This window comes from Nasonia vitripennis, chromosome 3 (genome assembly GCF_009193385.2).
Source record: "Nasonia vitripennis strain AsymCx chromosome 3, Nvit_psr_1.1, whole genome shotgun sequence".
Lineage (NCBI taxonomy): Eukaryota > Metazoa > Arthropoda > Insecta > Hymenoptera > Pteromalidae > Nasonia > Nasonia vitripennis.
In genome coordinates this window covers 21176421-21190906 of record NC_045759.1, presented here as the reverse complement: position 1 = coordinate 21190906, position 14486 = coordinate 21176421, and the positions used below count along the sequence as shown (strand labels likewise).

General features: G+C 44.9%; 1 protein-coding gene across 2 annotated transcripts in view; it reads right to left on the bottom strand.

The window, feature by feature from the left end:
* LOC100116588 (BMP-binding endothelial regulator protein) overlaps positions 1 to 14215 on the bottom strand; it is a 28381-nt gene extending 14166 nt beyond the window's left edge. For both annotated transcript variants that reach the window (XM_001600990.6, XM_032597956.1), the window contains exon 1: positions 13636 to 14215. The gene's annotated coding sequence lies outside the window, so the exon portion shown is untranslated. The remainder of the gene's footprint in view (positions 1 to 13635) is intronic.
* Between the last annotated feature and the right edge of the window lie 271 nt (positions 14216 to 14486).

Below are 14486 nucleotides of genomic sequence, written 5' to 3'. Positions count from 1 at the left end.
ATGTAACTATCTCATTCGCAAGGCGATTCAAGACGACGAAAAAAAATCACAACAAACATAGGTATACACACATCAATGTAAAAGCGCAACAGCCAGTGATCATCGTCTAAGCGCAGCTTCTCCCTCCTTCACACCCATATATTACATTGGCTCCTCCTCTTACGGACGAAAAAAAGAGGAGAAAAAAAGGATCTCTCTCGGCGCGTGCAAGATACGTATCGATCGAACTCTAGTACAACTACACGCGCTTCTATGTCTCGTAATCTAAGCTCTCGCTCTCTCAGCCGATTTTCCCGCTCTTGTTGTATTACTTTATTAGCGCCGCCTCACACACACACACACGCGCGCGCGCGTACACACTGTGTATTATACGACTCTTTATCTCTCTCTCTCTCTCTTTCCCGGGTGCGCGTGGATTGCCGGTTAATTATGGCCAATTGATTCGACCTTTCTCGAACGCCGCGCGCAACACTCTTTTTCACGGAGCAGGTTTTATTATTCCTCCTCCTGATCCAAGACGCTCGGAGAGCTTCCTTTCACTGGTGGATGCTGACTTAGGATTTCGTCCGTACGCGTGTGTATATCTTATTTCTCTTTTTTTTTCTCTTTCATATCGCGCGGTGTCCTTTTCTTTTTTACCGCGCGCGACCGCGATTATTTCACAGATTGCGCGGAGATTTATGGACTCGAAGCTTAATTAACAATGTATTAGCTAATTCGAAAGGCGAATAATATAAAGCCGGTCTTATCAGAGCACGTGATTTTTTTCTCCGGTTCGTTCGCATATGCAAGGATTAATTACTTTTTTACATCGACTCTATTGAAACGCGCGCGCGCACACACACGCACACAGCCGCAGAGGTTTCATTAATTAAGGTGTACTATATATTTATACTGGCCGATAAAGGAAACATAACCCGGTAGCGAGCACGTGTGTGTGTGCCTCTCTCGCTTAATTAGTGCCGACACCAAAAATAAGGCTCTCTCTCTCTCTCGTTATAAAAAGAGAGAGAGAGAGAGAGAGATCGGCAATCTTCGTAGCGGTAGCGTAATAATCGATGCGCGTCTCGCGATAAGCCGCGAGATGTAGTTACAAGCCGAAGTATAACCGAGGAGACGAGATAAAGGTGACGAAAAATCCCGTACGCCGCGTGCGAGTGTGTTTTGCTTACACGCGGCGAAAAAAAAAAAATCAGAGCGTAATAAAAAGCTTCAGCGTATATTACAAGCCGATCCGAAACAGGCTCGCGCGAATGTGTATAATACGAGGCAAAGGCCGATGCACCTGCTCGTCGGCGTAAGCGCGGTAGCGTCTACTCTCTTTCTCTTTCACGGCCATACTGCGATGTGGCGGCGTCGCTCGATATTTAAATGGCCAATTAACGCGCGCGAGCACTGCCAAAGGGCCGCTGACATCTGTCAAACGTCTTTGTCGCCAGAAGCGGAGGTTTTTGGGTTATTGAATTGAATTTTTTTTTTAATAATGGAATATTTTCGGTTCGTTGATTAATTATTCCTCGCTGCTGATGTTTACGACTGGGAAATGTGTTTTCGACGCATCTCTCTCTCTCTCTCTCTCTCTCTAACGATGTACGCTCGAAGTCCGAACTTGTACTCTCGCGCTGGAAATCGCCGATTGTAATCGAATCTCTCGAGTTGTAAATCTTTATTGCCGGGCTTTTCATTGAGCGTCGCGTTAATGACGACAAATCGCTGAAACTGGTAGCTCACGCTCGAGTGTGTCTTCAGGCGTGTAACAACTCGGCTCTTGATTTTTCCGATTTTCTCACGAGCAACCGAAGAAATCAATCTCTCCCCTGCCTCATCTACATGTCCCCATGTAAGAACCTCTCCCGGCCTTTTGTCTCTCCTCGCAGCTCCAGAAGAGAGAGATAGAGAGAGAGAGAGAGAGAGAGAGAGAGAGAGAGAGAAAAAGAGCGAAGGACACGCCGGTATCTCTATATCCCCTCGAGGTCGAATCTCCCAAGAATCTCTAGCGAGCACGAGATGGCCAACGGCCAATTAACGGCCTCCTCTCTCTCTCTCTTCGGTCTCTGTGTACACGTATACATACGCGTCTGTGTCTGTGTCTGTGGGTAATGCGACTTCTTACGAGCGCGAGTACGCGCACGCCCATCGATTGTCGGCGCAGCGCGAAATCCCGACAACTTTAATAACTCGGCGCGCGAGCGAGTAGAGGGACTTCTTTTCCCTATTAGCCCTTTTAGCTTCTTTTTCCTTATCTCTCGGCTCGCTGATCATTCGCTTTGGGATAAGTTTAAATTTTTAGACACAGACGTTATCTAACTCGCGCGAACGAGAAACGTTAATAAGTCGTGTTGCGTAAATGTCATTGTTCAGAGGAAACTTTTCGATTGCGCCTGAAAATTTCCAAGATAATAGACGCGCAGGAACGGTCTATCTTATTATCAATCTAATTATGTTGGAAAAATGCGCCGATGATCTTCATTCTTATAAATATTTCATTATACACACAGCGAGAGCTTGGTACCTTGGAATAAAGAATTTATCGACATCGTGGGCGCCGATAAACATTCGCTACAATAGTAGACCATAGCAAACATGTTTGCAAGTACCGACTGATGCGCGGATTCTCTTCGACCAGAGAGAAAAAATACACGTATAAAACCTCGCTCGGTTATATATAATATGTGGAAGGAGTGCGAGACATCTTTCGAGAAATTTATCGCGAGAAAACGCTTATACGCGCGAGAGGAAAAACCTTCCCAGAAATTCCGAGGATTCGACCTATAAAGGAGGCGGATCCGCGACACTTGGCAGGCCAAGGCGCGGAATCCGATGTCGCAATGCCTCATCTTAACGCATTCATAAATTTCTTTTATATTACGCGCCCAAGGCAGCTACTCGAGCGCACAATACGCGTTTAAAGCGCGTCCGCGCGTGTATTAAGCTTTAACGTTCATGTGTACTTATACACGGAAAAAAATGGTTGGTAACAGTAACAAACCGCTTGGCAAAATACGCACCAACTATTTTTTTGGTTAACCTTACCAAGTACTAAGTAAGTATAATAAAATAAATGGTAAGTTACCTGCTTTTTTGGTAACATTTATCAAGTTATTGGTAAGGTTAACCAAAAAAATAGTTGGTGCGTATTTTGCCGAGCGGTTTGTTACTGTAACTAACCATTTTTTTACGTGTAGAACGTTCGGACAGGTTTTCAGGCGTGGAAATTCGAATCGACGGATTTTTACAATAATTATGCGATCACAGAAGAAAAAATGATCAACGTCGCTTTAGTAGATGTGAATTGCGTTAGTAGGCTGTATCTCGTCGGAAATTTCGAGTTTTTGCTGTTTGAATTTTAAAAACGCGCACAAAATTTTCAAAAATAAATAAAAAACGAGAGAGAAGAGGTCGTTGTGAAAGAGAGGCTACCTCCCGGATTTTTGCATATTACGAACGCGCGCGTGAATAGCAGTAAACTTTAATTATATTCGATTTATTCTTTATGCAACGTGTTTTCGAGCCATTAAAGAATCTCCTTTTTTCTCCTCCGCGTGTAAATCTCGGAAAAGAATCGCGCGTATAACAGTATAATCAAAATCGAAAAAACTGCACGAATCCGCACCCTACCACGTTGTATAGAAGTGTCGCGTGCCGCGTCGGTGAAAATCAATTATGCGAGCGCGACTTTGAGGCGAAAGCGAATCGAGCTCGGCGATCAATCGTCGTCCTTATAGCAGCTCGCGCGCGCGAAATCCGGACTTTCCAGTCGCGCGCGCCGTGTCTCGGCGGCCTACGTAATTGCGCCTTTAACTCCTTCTGTACGTACGCGTGTCCCTTTTTTTTCTTCGCGCGCCGACTGATTGACGGCAGTCGTGTGTGCAGCGTGAAATCCCGAGTGTACGGCTGCTGCAGGTGCGAGAGCGCTGTTTGGCCGAAATCGACGCTCGCTTGATTGATTCTGTTTTGTGCATCGAATTTTTTTAATAAAGAGAATTTTCTGAAAATCGAATATCGGCAACAATAGTGTCGTGGATGCCCGGAGTCTCGCTTGAACGCGAGCTTTTCTACTGAGAGGCGGGCTACGGATGATTCGAATTCGCGATAAAATAATATCGCAACGATAAAGTCAATTACAAGCGTTATATACTCGGAGAAACGTCCATTGTCATGCCTGCAGCGTACAGTCGGTGCTCTCTCATTATTTCAATTAAAATTCCTCGATCGCGCAAAAATCCAGTAAATCATCGCATACATATACGAAGGAGAGAAAAAAGACGACGTAAGGGCACTTGTTAACCCAAGGCACGAAGGAAAACGTATGTGTAATAGCCATCAGAGCTGCGCGAGAGCTGTTTCGTCATTCTGCCGGCCATATCGCGATTATTAAAAGATTTATCTCCAATTAATGAAATTACACTCATTGACTCATCTGACGAGCTTATAATGCGCGCAACAATGCTCTCGTGACGTTTGGTATACATCCGCGCAGATCTACTCGGAGTCGATAAGAAATCGACGCGTTATGGGTATTATTATCGTCGGATGAAAAATACAAAGAGAGAGAGATTGAGCCGTTATGTGCGCGACGACGTCACTGCGCCGATTTGATTGAGTTTTCAATTGCTGCGTGAGTTTTATTACCAGAGCCCGCTGGAGAAACGTGCTACCGGTGTACCATAATGATTTTTTTTCTCATTGTTGACAAATCAGCTCTCTCTCTCTCTCTCTCTCGAGGCGGCAACGGCACATCGAAATTCCCGCCTGTGGCAATAATAACAATTACGGAATTCCTCTCGACCCCGATTTTTTCTCCGCGAATTCCTCTCCCCCACCCGAAAGCGATCCTTTTTTTATTCTCTCAGCTTGCCGTCTCTTTTTTCCCTCTTCTCTCTCTCTCTATACACCAAAACAAGACGACGATGAAAAAAACGAGGTAAAACTAACAACTCGAGTTGTTCCGTCGTCGTCGTTTTGTTTTTTTTTTAACTCTCGCAAAAATCAATGACCGCAGGTGCCTGTACACGTACTCTCGCGAGCGAACGAGAAGCCGCAGCAGTCGTTTCTACGATCCGCATGACGTCATTCAATCCGGCACCGACTCGTCACGGCGACTTACATTACAATAACATTATATAGAATCGGCCGGCGAGTGAGGTGTGTATGTGTGTGTGTGTATAGCTATATGCAGCAGGTTATCGAATCTCTTTTGATGCAGCGATATCCTGCAGTCGTCGGCTTTAATTAAAATCGCGCGCTCGCACTTTGATTCCTGTACTCCAGGCTCTTTCTTTCTTTTTTTTTTCTTCTTAGCACTTTCTTTCTCGCTCTTCTCTTCGGAATAATATTGTGTAAGCCGATTGGAATTCGTTGCGTTATTTCGCGTAATTACGCGGAGAGAAAAAAATCGAGACGAGAGAGTGTTGTGTTATAATAGCGATGATGGGAGGGTTTTTTTTGTTCCTCGTTCATTTCGAAGGAATCAAAAGACGATAAAATGGACATCGACGCGTCTGACTTAATAGTGATGCGTGTGCGTGTAGTCGTTTTTTAATTCTTGTATGAAAATAAACGATCGCAAAAGTTGGAAATTCGCAAAAGTCTCTCTCTCTCTCTCTCGACTCTGGATGCAAGGAATTTCAAGAACGCGATTGAGGACGAAGATAACGGGGGAATTTCGGATGATAAATCTTGCGAAATCATTCAATTTAGTTATTATGGGCGTCTATCAGCGAGAAGCGAGGAGCGTTTATTTTTCGGAATCGTTAATAGCATAAATTTTTGCAATATATAACTTGTGCGACACAGCGTACCTTTAATACGCGCGCGATATTGATTCTGTGTGTGTTTCTTTTTCTTAAGTGCCGTTTAGTATTCATTTTTTACAGCCGCATTATTTCTGAAATTATGCAAACGAGCTCGCGCGCGGGACGCGATCAAGCATAGAGACGGACTGGATTAACAGTTCCTAAAAGTCACGAGTCTCCGCATCCGCGGCTACTTTATATCGTATACCAATTTCAATCGTCCTGTCTCGAGATCATCCTCCTCGTGCCACACTTTATACAGTTTTTATATTCCGACTCGTGAATGCTTGTATACCTTATGTACAATGAACGATTAATGTTTATAGTCGCATAAAGTCGAGTTTTATCGCCTTCGAAAAGCAATAAAATATCCTTTTCTCGTAAAGTTTATCGAAAAATGAAAAAAAAACACGAAAAAAAAACAAAATGTTCACCCACGAACTCGGCAAACGCATCGACTTTCCAACCGCGACGTTATATTTACACGTGCATTTACAACTGCTCTACTGACTGGCTCTCCCGATAGAGAAGAGCGTCGCGGTGACACACGGGAAATCCGCGAGAGCCACGTATATACGCGCAACTGAAATAGTCACCAAGCGAGCGATGATTGACTGCGCTGGGAGGGGGGGGGGGTCTATTGTTTGTTTTGTTTAAATTTGACTTGTTGTTGGTTTTAGAGTCTTCGTTTTACAAGACAAAGGATAGCTACAAAGTCAGAGTATATTATTCTCGTAAATTGGCTCATTATAACGAAATTTCCGTTTTGGCATTTGCAACCTATAGCCGTCTCTCTTTGTGTGCCTCTCTCGCGTCCGTTTAAAAAATAGTAAATGAATGTATTTTCTTATCGCCGGCAACTATTAATAGAGGCGCGCGCGAGATTCGCGTATCAACACTGCGATAGCGTAGCTCTTATTAAAATCACTAGTTCCGTCCAATCGAATCGGCAGCATATATTCGAATCCAACACCGGTAGCTCTTTTCAATAAGCCGCGTAAACCCCCGCGTGTATGCATATACGTATAGAATGCCAAAAGGATAAAATCACAAGAGTGGAGAACGTCAGAGGCTTATTATAGCGAAAAGTCGAGAGCAGTGTACGAAACGGCGAGATACGCCGATAGATAAACCCCGGCGCGAGATATATACCTATACAGAGCGGCAGCAGTGGAGAGCAGGAGATAACCAGAAAAAAGGAGATTGAATATACACAAGAAGAAGAAGAAGAAGAAGAAGAAGAGGCTGCTGCGATGTCGAGCGCGGCGACCTCGCGGGTTTACGGTATCTCGCGGTCTCTGCCGATCTCCTTATACCACGTGTATCTGTGCGTGTGTGCGCGTGTGTAAGTATATGCATAAGTGCCTGACTTTTTCGTCAAAACGTTCTGCATACAACACAAGAGCTTACACGCTCATACATATTGTCGAATGAGTAATGGCTCATGGCGTTGATTAATCGCTGCAGCAGCTGCAAGAGTCTTCCAAAATCTGCGCGCTCGCGACTCGCGCTTGTTTGTTAACTTATATCAACGCGACGATCGCCTTATCTCGCCACGTAATTATTCTCTTCGGCGGAATATAAGAAGCGTCTAGAGTTTCTCTCTCTCTCTCGAAATTCGCGCTGATGATTTATGCGCGATCCGCTAACGAACTGACGACGCTGCAATTAAAACGTTTCCCATATACGCAAAGCCAATATAATATTTAATTACAGCACATGAATCTACATATTAGCCATTTTCCGCTTCCCACGGATTATACAGCCGTGTGTGTTATAACGTATACACAGCGGGCCAATTAATTAATCAATTCGATAGCACAGATCAAACGGCCCGAAAAATCGCCGGCGGCTGAGCGTCTGCTATATACAGAGTGTGTATGTGTGTGTGTGTTTGTGTGTAGGACGTTATGGAGATACGCGCGGTGCCCATGGATCCGAAGAGGAGAAGAAATAAAAATAAAAACTCCAGAGGAGAGGAACACGCTCAAGATATACTCTCTGGACGTAATAAAGAGCTATCGGGTTCTATCGCTCGTTTTTCTCTCTCTCTCTCTCTCTCTCTCTCTCTCTCTCTCTCTCTCTCTCTCTCTCTCGGCTCTTGGTCCAGCCTAATATTTTAAGCGGAGCTGTTATCTTTTTCTCTCAATCTCAAGCTCCCTCTCTCTCTCTCTCTATCTCGCCCTGTCCTCCCACTACGTGTACGAGATGAGCTGCTGCAGTATATATTGATTGTTTACGACTTTAAATTTTTTTTTCACCTTATGCTTATCGCGTTCGAAATGTCACCAGCACATACTTTATGCTCTAAATTGTCTCCGACAAAATCACCGATAATCCCGTCCCAAAATCGTCATCGTCAGCTAGAAATTATACAGATTCACGCGGCAGTGGAAAGAAACCGAACGTAGCATACGGAGTCTGCGACGAGACCGCCGCGTGAACGCGATGATAACTCGTCGTCGTTATATACACATTTTTTTTTTTTTTTTTTTGATAAATCGATTGTACCAATGTGTCGCGCATATATACACACACACAAACAGCATGTGTTCTAATAATAAAAATCGGGAAGATAAAATACCCACGAGGACATCATACGGCTGGACACGTGTGGAAAATTCGACTTCTGGGAAAAAGTCACCACAAACTCGAAGTCAGCACATATATAATCGCAAAATTCGCGCGGTGCGGCGCGCGAGAAGAGAAGAGAAAAAAGAATTAACGTTTATCTCGAGCTGTTGTCGTTAATGAGTTATAAACTGACTTACCTAATCATCGTTATTAAGATTACGCACAGAAATAAGTCATTTAATTCTAAGGTCACCCGCGCAGCCGCAGCGACGAGTTGTAACTTTCTCGCGTATACACACACGGTGCTGTATCGTATTATTGCAGGAAAAACGCGCGTCGAGAGAAGCGCTTTGGAAGAGAAAATTAAACGCGCTGTTATTATTGCGCTCAAAGCGGTTTATCTTATTGACACCACTGAATATACAATAATAACGACGTGTGTTACACAGCATTTCTAAAAATTCCACTATTACACACACGTAGACAGCCTAATTAAAGTCAACTCGGACAAATCGATCGCTGATGCATATATCCGGCTCTTCTGCAAGCCGCTTTGAAAGTCTCTTTCTCTCTCGCTTATACGCCTCTTTTTAAAGTGGCGCACGAGAGCTGTCGCGTGTGCGACGCGAGAGAGGAGGAAAAAAGGTTATTACGGATTTCACCGCTTTATGATATTTGGGCTGCGCCGAGGGATCTCGCTCGCGTCGCGAAAATAACCTATGGCGATCGTCTCTCTCTCTCTCTCTCTCTGTCTGCGGTTTTTTGAAAGTCGTTTCGAAAGTCCCAGAGAGCGCGAGAGTTCGATAAGGCCGCCGATCGTGTCAGCGCGTGTGTTATATTTTTCTAATGTCGTCTTCGAGGGTCGATTTCGAAATGCGATAGAACGAAGGGATGTGTGTAACGATACGATCCATAAATTTACGTATGGAAATCCGTATTTATACAGGCATCGCGGGTATATCGCTGAAAAGTAAATATATATGATGCCGATATAAATTTATGAGGCATGTCGCATAATTTAGCGCTGCGTTACGCTACTTTTTACCGACGAGAGAGCTCGTTTAGTGGGAGAGATGCGATAAACTCGCATTTTTGCACGCGACGGTTTGTCGAGATTTGTTTTTTTCAATCGACTCTCGCGTATTATTGTAACACTCGGCGATTTTCCGAGAAACGACGCGGCGTGAGTCAAAATCGATATACAGGCTCGATCGTGCAGATCGAACGTGATCAATCGGTGAATCATCGGTACCTGCGCAATAACTAATCGAAAACGAAGCCGATCGGTACACACTACTATTCTTATTTTCCCATAACGACGCTTCCCTTATCGGCTCCCTTTTTTCGGCGTAAAATTTACGGTCAATTTTATCGGTCGAACTCCGAACAGACTTTCGAGAGCTTCGATAAGGTCGTCCGCACGAGATGCGAGAGACAACTTTTCTAGAACGTGTGTGTCGCCGTTGCGAGATTTATCACAAAGGCGAGTGAAAAAACCAATACAATAAATAACGAAAATTAAAACGCTATCAATTCAGCACACAAAAGACCCACTCGATCGCAATAACACGAGCCATTGACATAATTAAGAATCAAGCCCCGGCTAATCCGCCATTAGCGCGCTACACATCTCTCGAGTCGGCTGATAAATCACTAAATTAAAAGAGATGACTATAATCCTCTGAATAATATAACAGGAGCGTGTATCGGCGCTGCAGCGTATAAATTTTCAGCCGTGACTAAAAACTCGCTGGCGCCAACTTTCTTTGCGAAAAGCCCGCGCGTCAGAGAAAGAGAGAATTATATTCGCCCGCCTAATTGTGCGCGTGTGTGCACACACGCATTAATATTCAATCATAATGTTCTACTATATGCCATGTATAATTAATTCGCGACTTTCTCCCACTACCGTGTACTATAGAACGCGTTTCTCTCTCTCTCTCTCTCTCTCTCTCTCGCGGGCCGTTCGTTTCTCAATTTCCATATAGGTGCCATACGGTGTGCGTCTAACGGTTACAGCTATGCGGGAGAGAAGGAAGGAAAAAAAAAACGATGTGTGCAGCGCTATAAGCGTATGTCACTCATCGTTCATTCGCGCAATTGCGCGACATACGTGGACCAGTATATTTACGCTGCGGATATATGTGTATAACTTTGGTCTGATGAAGTTTGCTCTCGCGCTGCTATTGCAAAATTGTTTTTCAGAAAACGCTGATAAATCCGCGGCATTAAATGGACTTGTTTGTAAGTTTCGCGCCGTTATAGCGTTAATTTTTCAAATGCCTATCGCGTGCAAAAGTTTATCGCTTTTCATCTTTTCCTTCTTCTTCTCGTGCTACACAGCTTTATCCTGAATTTTATTTCTCGATCGATAATTACTGACGACTGTACTTTCGGCCCACACGCCCGAAAAGCCCTTCCGTAGCTTCCACGTCAGCTTCCTCGCGATGATGTTTCTAAGCGCGGAGGATGATATCAGTGCGCGCACTCGAATCTCTCTATATGAATCATCGCGAGGGGGAGGGCCACTATAGCGAAGCGCTGAAGCGAAAAGCGAATAGCGTCGATGAGCCATACCCGGCGCTGCAGTTCGATGCTCTCGCGGCGGCTCTGAGAAGGACGAGTGCGCGCTTTGTTTCGGCAGAAATTTTCAATCCTAAATATAAATCAATCCCATAGATATTACATGGACTTGTCCGCAGAAAGTAGCGATTTTAATCTCGTGTGTACTGCTGCAATTAGAGAGAACCTTTTCTGCAGCGGCGATCTCGGCGATCGTTCGGATTAAGTGTAAAGAAACGAAAAGCAATTATCCATTCATAAGTGAATTCCCAACAAAGCTAATGAGAGCCAGCTGTGTGTGATCGGATAAAAAATGCCGATTACGCCTCTTATTACAACGAGGCAAAAACTTCATAACAATTTGTATCGAATGTAATGTGTTCGCCGTACACACAAACACACAAACACGATGAAACGTACAAAGATTGATTGAGTTACACACGACAATGAGAGAGATATAGAGACTCGACACACGCACACACTTAGCAGATCTTGTCTATACCTCGTCGAGAAATTCAATTTTAACGCAAGAAAATTAGCCGATTGATTGATTGATCGCGACGGCTATGTGTTTGAGCATTTTTTTTACTCTCGAAAGCTTTGATCGATGAGATTGCGCCAAGGTTGCATATTCGCGTTTGATGCTTGGGACTTTGAAATTTTCTTCCTCTACGCACAATAATACGTAAGAGGTAAAAACAGAAAGGAGGAAACGAAGGTAATTCAATTAATCGATAATCGGCGATTATTGCCTGGAGCAAGACATAAATATCATCTCTCGAGACAAGTTATACGTCTGTACGATACACTGCAAATTTTCAACTTCATTTTTCAGCAAAGCGGTACACATTCCTAATTGACAAGGAGGCGGATCGGAGAAGAAAAACCAACGAAGCGCGCGCGGCAATGCACTTGCGACGACTGCATCACAATGCATCTCTCAATTTCTTTCATCCGCTGCACTCGCTGCTTTACACACAATCGAATCCCGGGCACACGGAGGGCCGCTCTCTCGATTATTACGGTTTCAATTACAATTCAATTATACGTCAAATTAAAAAGGCTCCGCTCCCATTGTCTTCCGTGTACACACATCGGCACGAGGAAAATGCAATTTTCTCAGCGCCGTTCTCGTCTCTGGGTCATTTTTTTTTGCGCGAGATGCGCGAACAAAAATTACGCAATTCGATCGCAACTTTCACCCCGAATTATGTAAACTGACGGGGTAATTTGGAAAAATCGTCGCTGATATTTCTAGGCATTTTCTTAATCGAAAGTTACCCGGGGATTATATATACAAATCGGTGACATTTTCGCCGAGATAATATTCTATTCCAGAATAAAAAGTGACAGAGAAGAACATCATGGAAATCGTAGGTTCAGCGTAACGTACCGACCACAACAATTCCAAGCGCGAATTCAATCACGCGGCCGGAGGATAATCTTCGCGGCTGCTGCGCGTAATTGATTCCGTAATTTCTAGGTATACGATGCGTAGTTTGATCGAAATAAAAAAAGAAAACAACACGCCAGACGCTTTAACAAGCCATTGCGAACGTCTGCGGTCGGCGTTAATTCGCGCGCGCGAGCGTAAAAATAGCGAAAACAGAAAAGTGCGCTGCGGCTTTGTACCACGACAATTAGCGTCAATCGCGCGCGCACGATCCCATTCACCGTCGGCTAGGATGTATGCGCTTCGAGATCAGAAATGTGTGCCATGATATAGACGATTTTTGTGGCTTTGTTATTGTAGGAAAATTTTTAACTAACTGATCACTGTTTAAGGGGAACAAGAGCTTCGCTTTTGGGTTATTTCTCGCCTCTGGTGTGCAGTACGAGCAAAGTGGAAATTTTAAAGCGCATCGCGCAGCTCTTAATAGCGCGATCTGCGTGTACGATCGCATTCGCGTTATCGACATAAATAAAACATTAAGTTTGTCTTCGTTCGTAAAAACGTTCGATGCGCTCGCGTGCGTGTGTACACAAATGTGGAGAAACGAGGAAAAACACAACAATCGAAGAAAAAAGCGTATAATTATACAAGTGTAGTTCTCGTGATTTAACACCGGGACACACGATGAGAGATAAAGAAAGCAGTGTCGTCGAATTTTTCGAAAGCTGTCGTTGAGCTTTTTCGAATAAAAATTTCAACGAACATACATATCGCAAACGCTTGTTTTCACGCGCAACAACTTTAATCGCTTTGCGTCACACGAACGATAGCATGCGTGTAACGAATCATTATATACAGATACTATATATCAAACCTATGCCGTCTTGCTTCTCTAAAAACTATAGGGAAATTTTTCAACCGCGTGCCATATATATCCTGTTCAAGTCATCGGCCGATTCATCGATGCGCATTTTTCACTTGCATATACAGCCGACAATGAATATTGTTTCCCGCGCGTGTGTGTGTGTGTATAAGCGAACAATGAAGGAGAAAAAAAGATTCGGCCTTTCATCGAATTTTTACAGACGACAAGAGCCCGATAAGCCCGCGGCGCGGCTTGCGCGAGTCCCGGCAATACCTGCGCGGCGAAGATGATTTTCCTATATAATACGTCATCAGCCTTATCATCAGCGCACAACGAACCAAGTCATCAGCCAATTTCGACGATCTATTCGCGCAAGCTCGAGTAACATCGGCGACGTTTGCATCAGGCGCACAACTGCACGATATTTAACGCGTATCGCTACTCACCCTTCGAGTCGTCCGTCGGTCCGGTCACTTCGTCCACTGCTTATCAGCGATATTCCCTCCTCGACTGATAGGCACTCGTTATGCCCACTCTCTCTCTCTCTCTCTCTAGCTTATGGGGTAAAACTCAGGTGCAGCGATCGCAGGTCCGAGCGAGCATGTTACGTATAGCAGCAACACCTGCGGCGGCGCGCGACGGTTTGAAAAAGTGCGCGCTCTCTCGAAGCTCCCGAGGAAGAATGAGCCGTCGTCCGTCGCTCCTCTCGGCCTGTGTATAAAGCGAGAAATATCCTCTCTCTCTCTCTCTCTCTCTCTCTCTCTATCTCGCGCACTGCACGCACATGCACACAGGTGAGGAGGATATCTGTCCGGTGTATTGCAATACGCGCACAGGACGAGGACGACGAGGACACTTTCCGCGCGGATAGATATAGATACGCGGCAGAATGTATGTGTGTACGGTAGCTCGTCAGCTGCTCGCCGCGGCTGCACTGACTGGTCGCGCGCGCAGAGCCAGTGTTGTGAGCTGTGCCGGAGCGGAGCGGACGAGCGCACACACAGCGTGCGTACGCGAGCGAGAGAGGGAGCGGAGCGACGGCTGCGGAAAATGTGCACGAGAGGGAGAGATGGAGAAAAATGATAGGGAAAAATCCGTGGAGGGGGAGAAGGAGGTACGGGAGGAGGAGAAGTCGCAGCGAGAGAGAGAGAGAGAGAGAGAAAGGAGATCGCGTGTGTATATATAAGCTGAAAGAGAGAGAGAGAAGAGGGTAGTAGTGGTGGTAACTGCGCTAAGTAAGAGACGACGACCGAGGCGCTCTCGGTCTGTATGGTAGTGGGGGCCGCTCTGCTCTCGG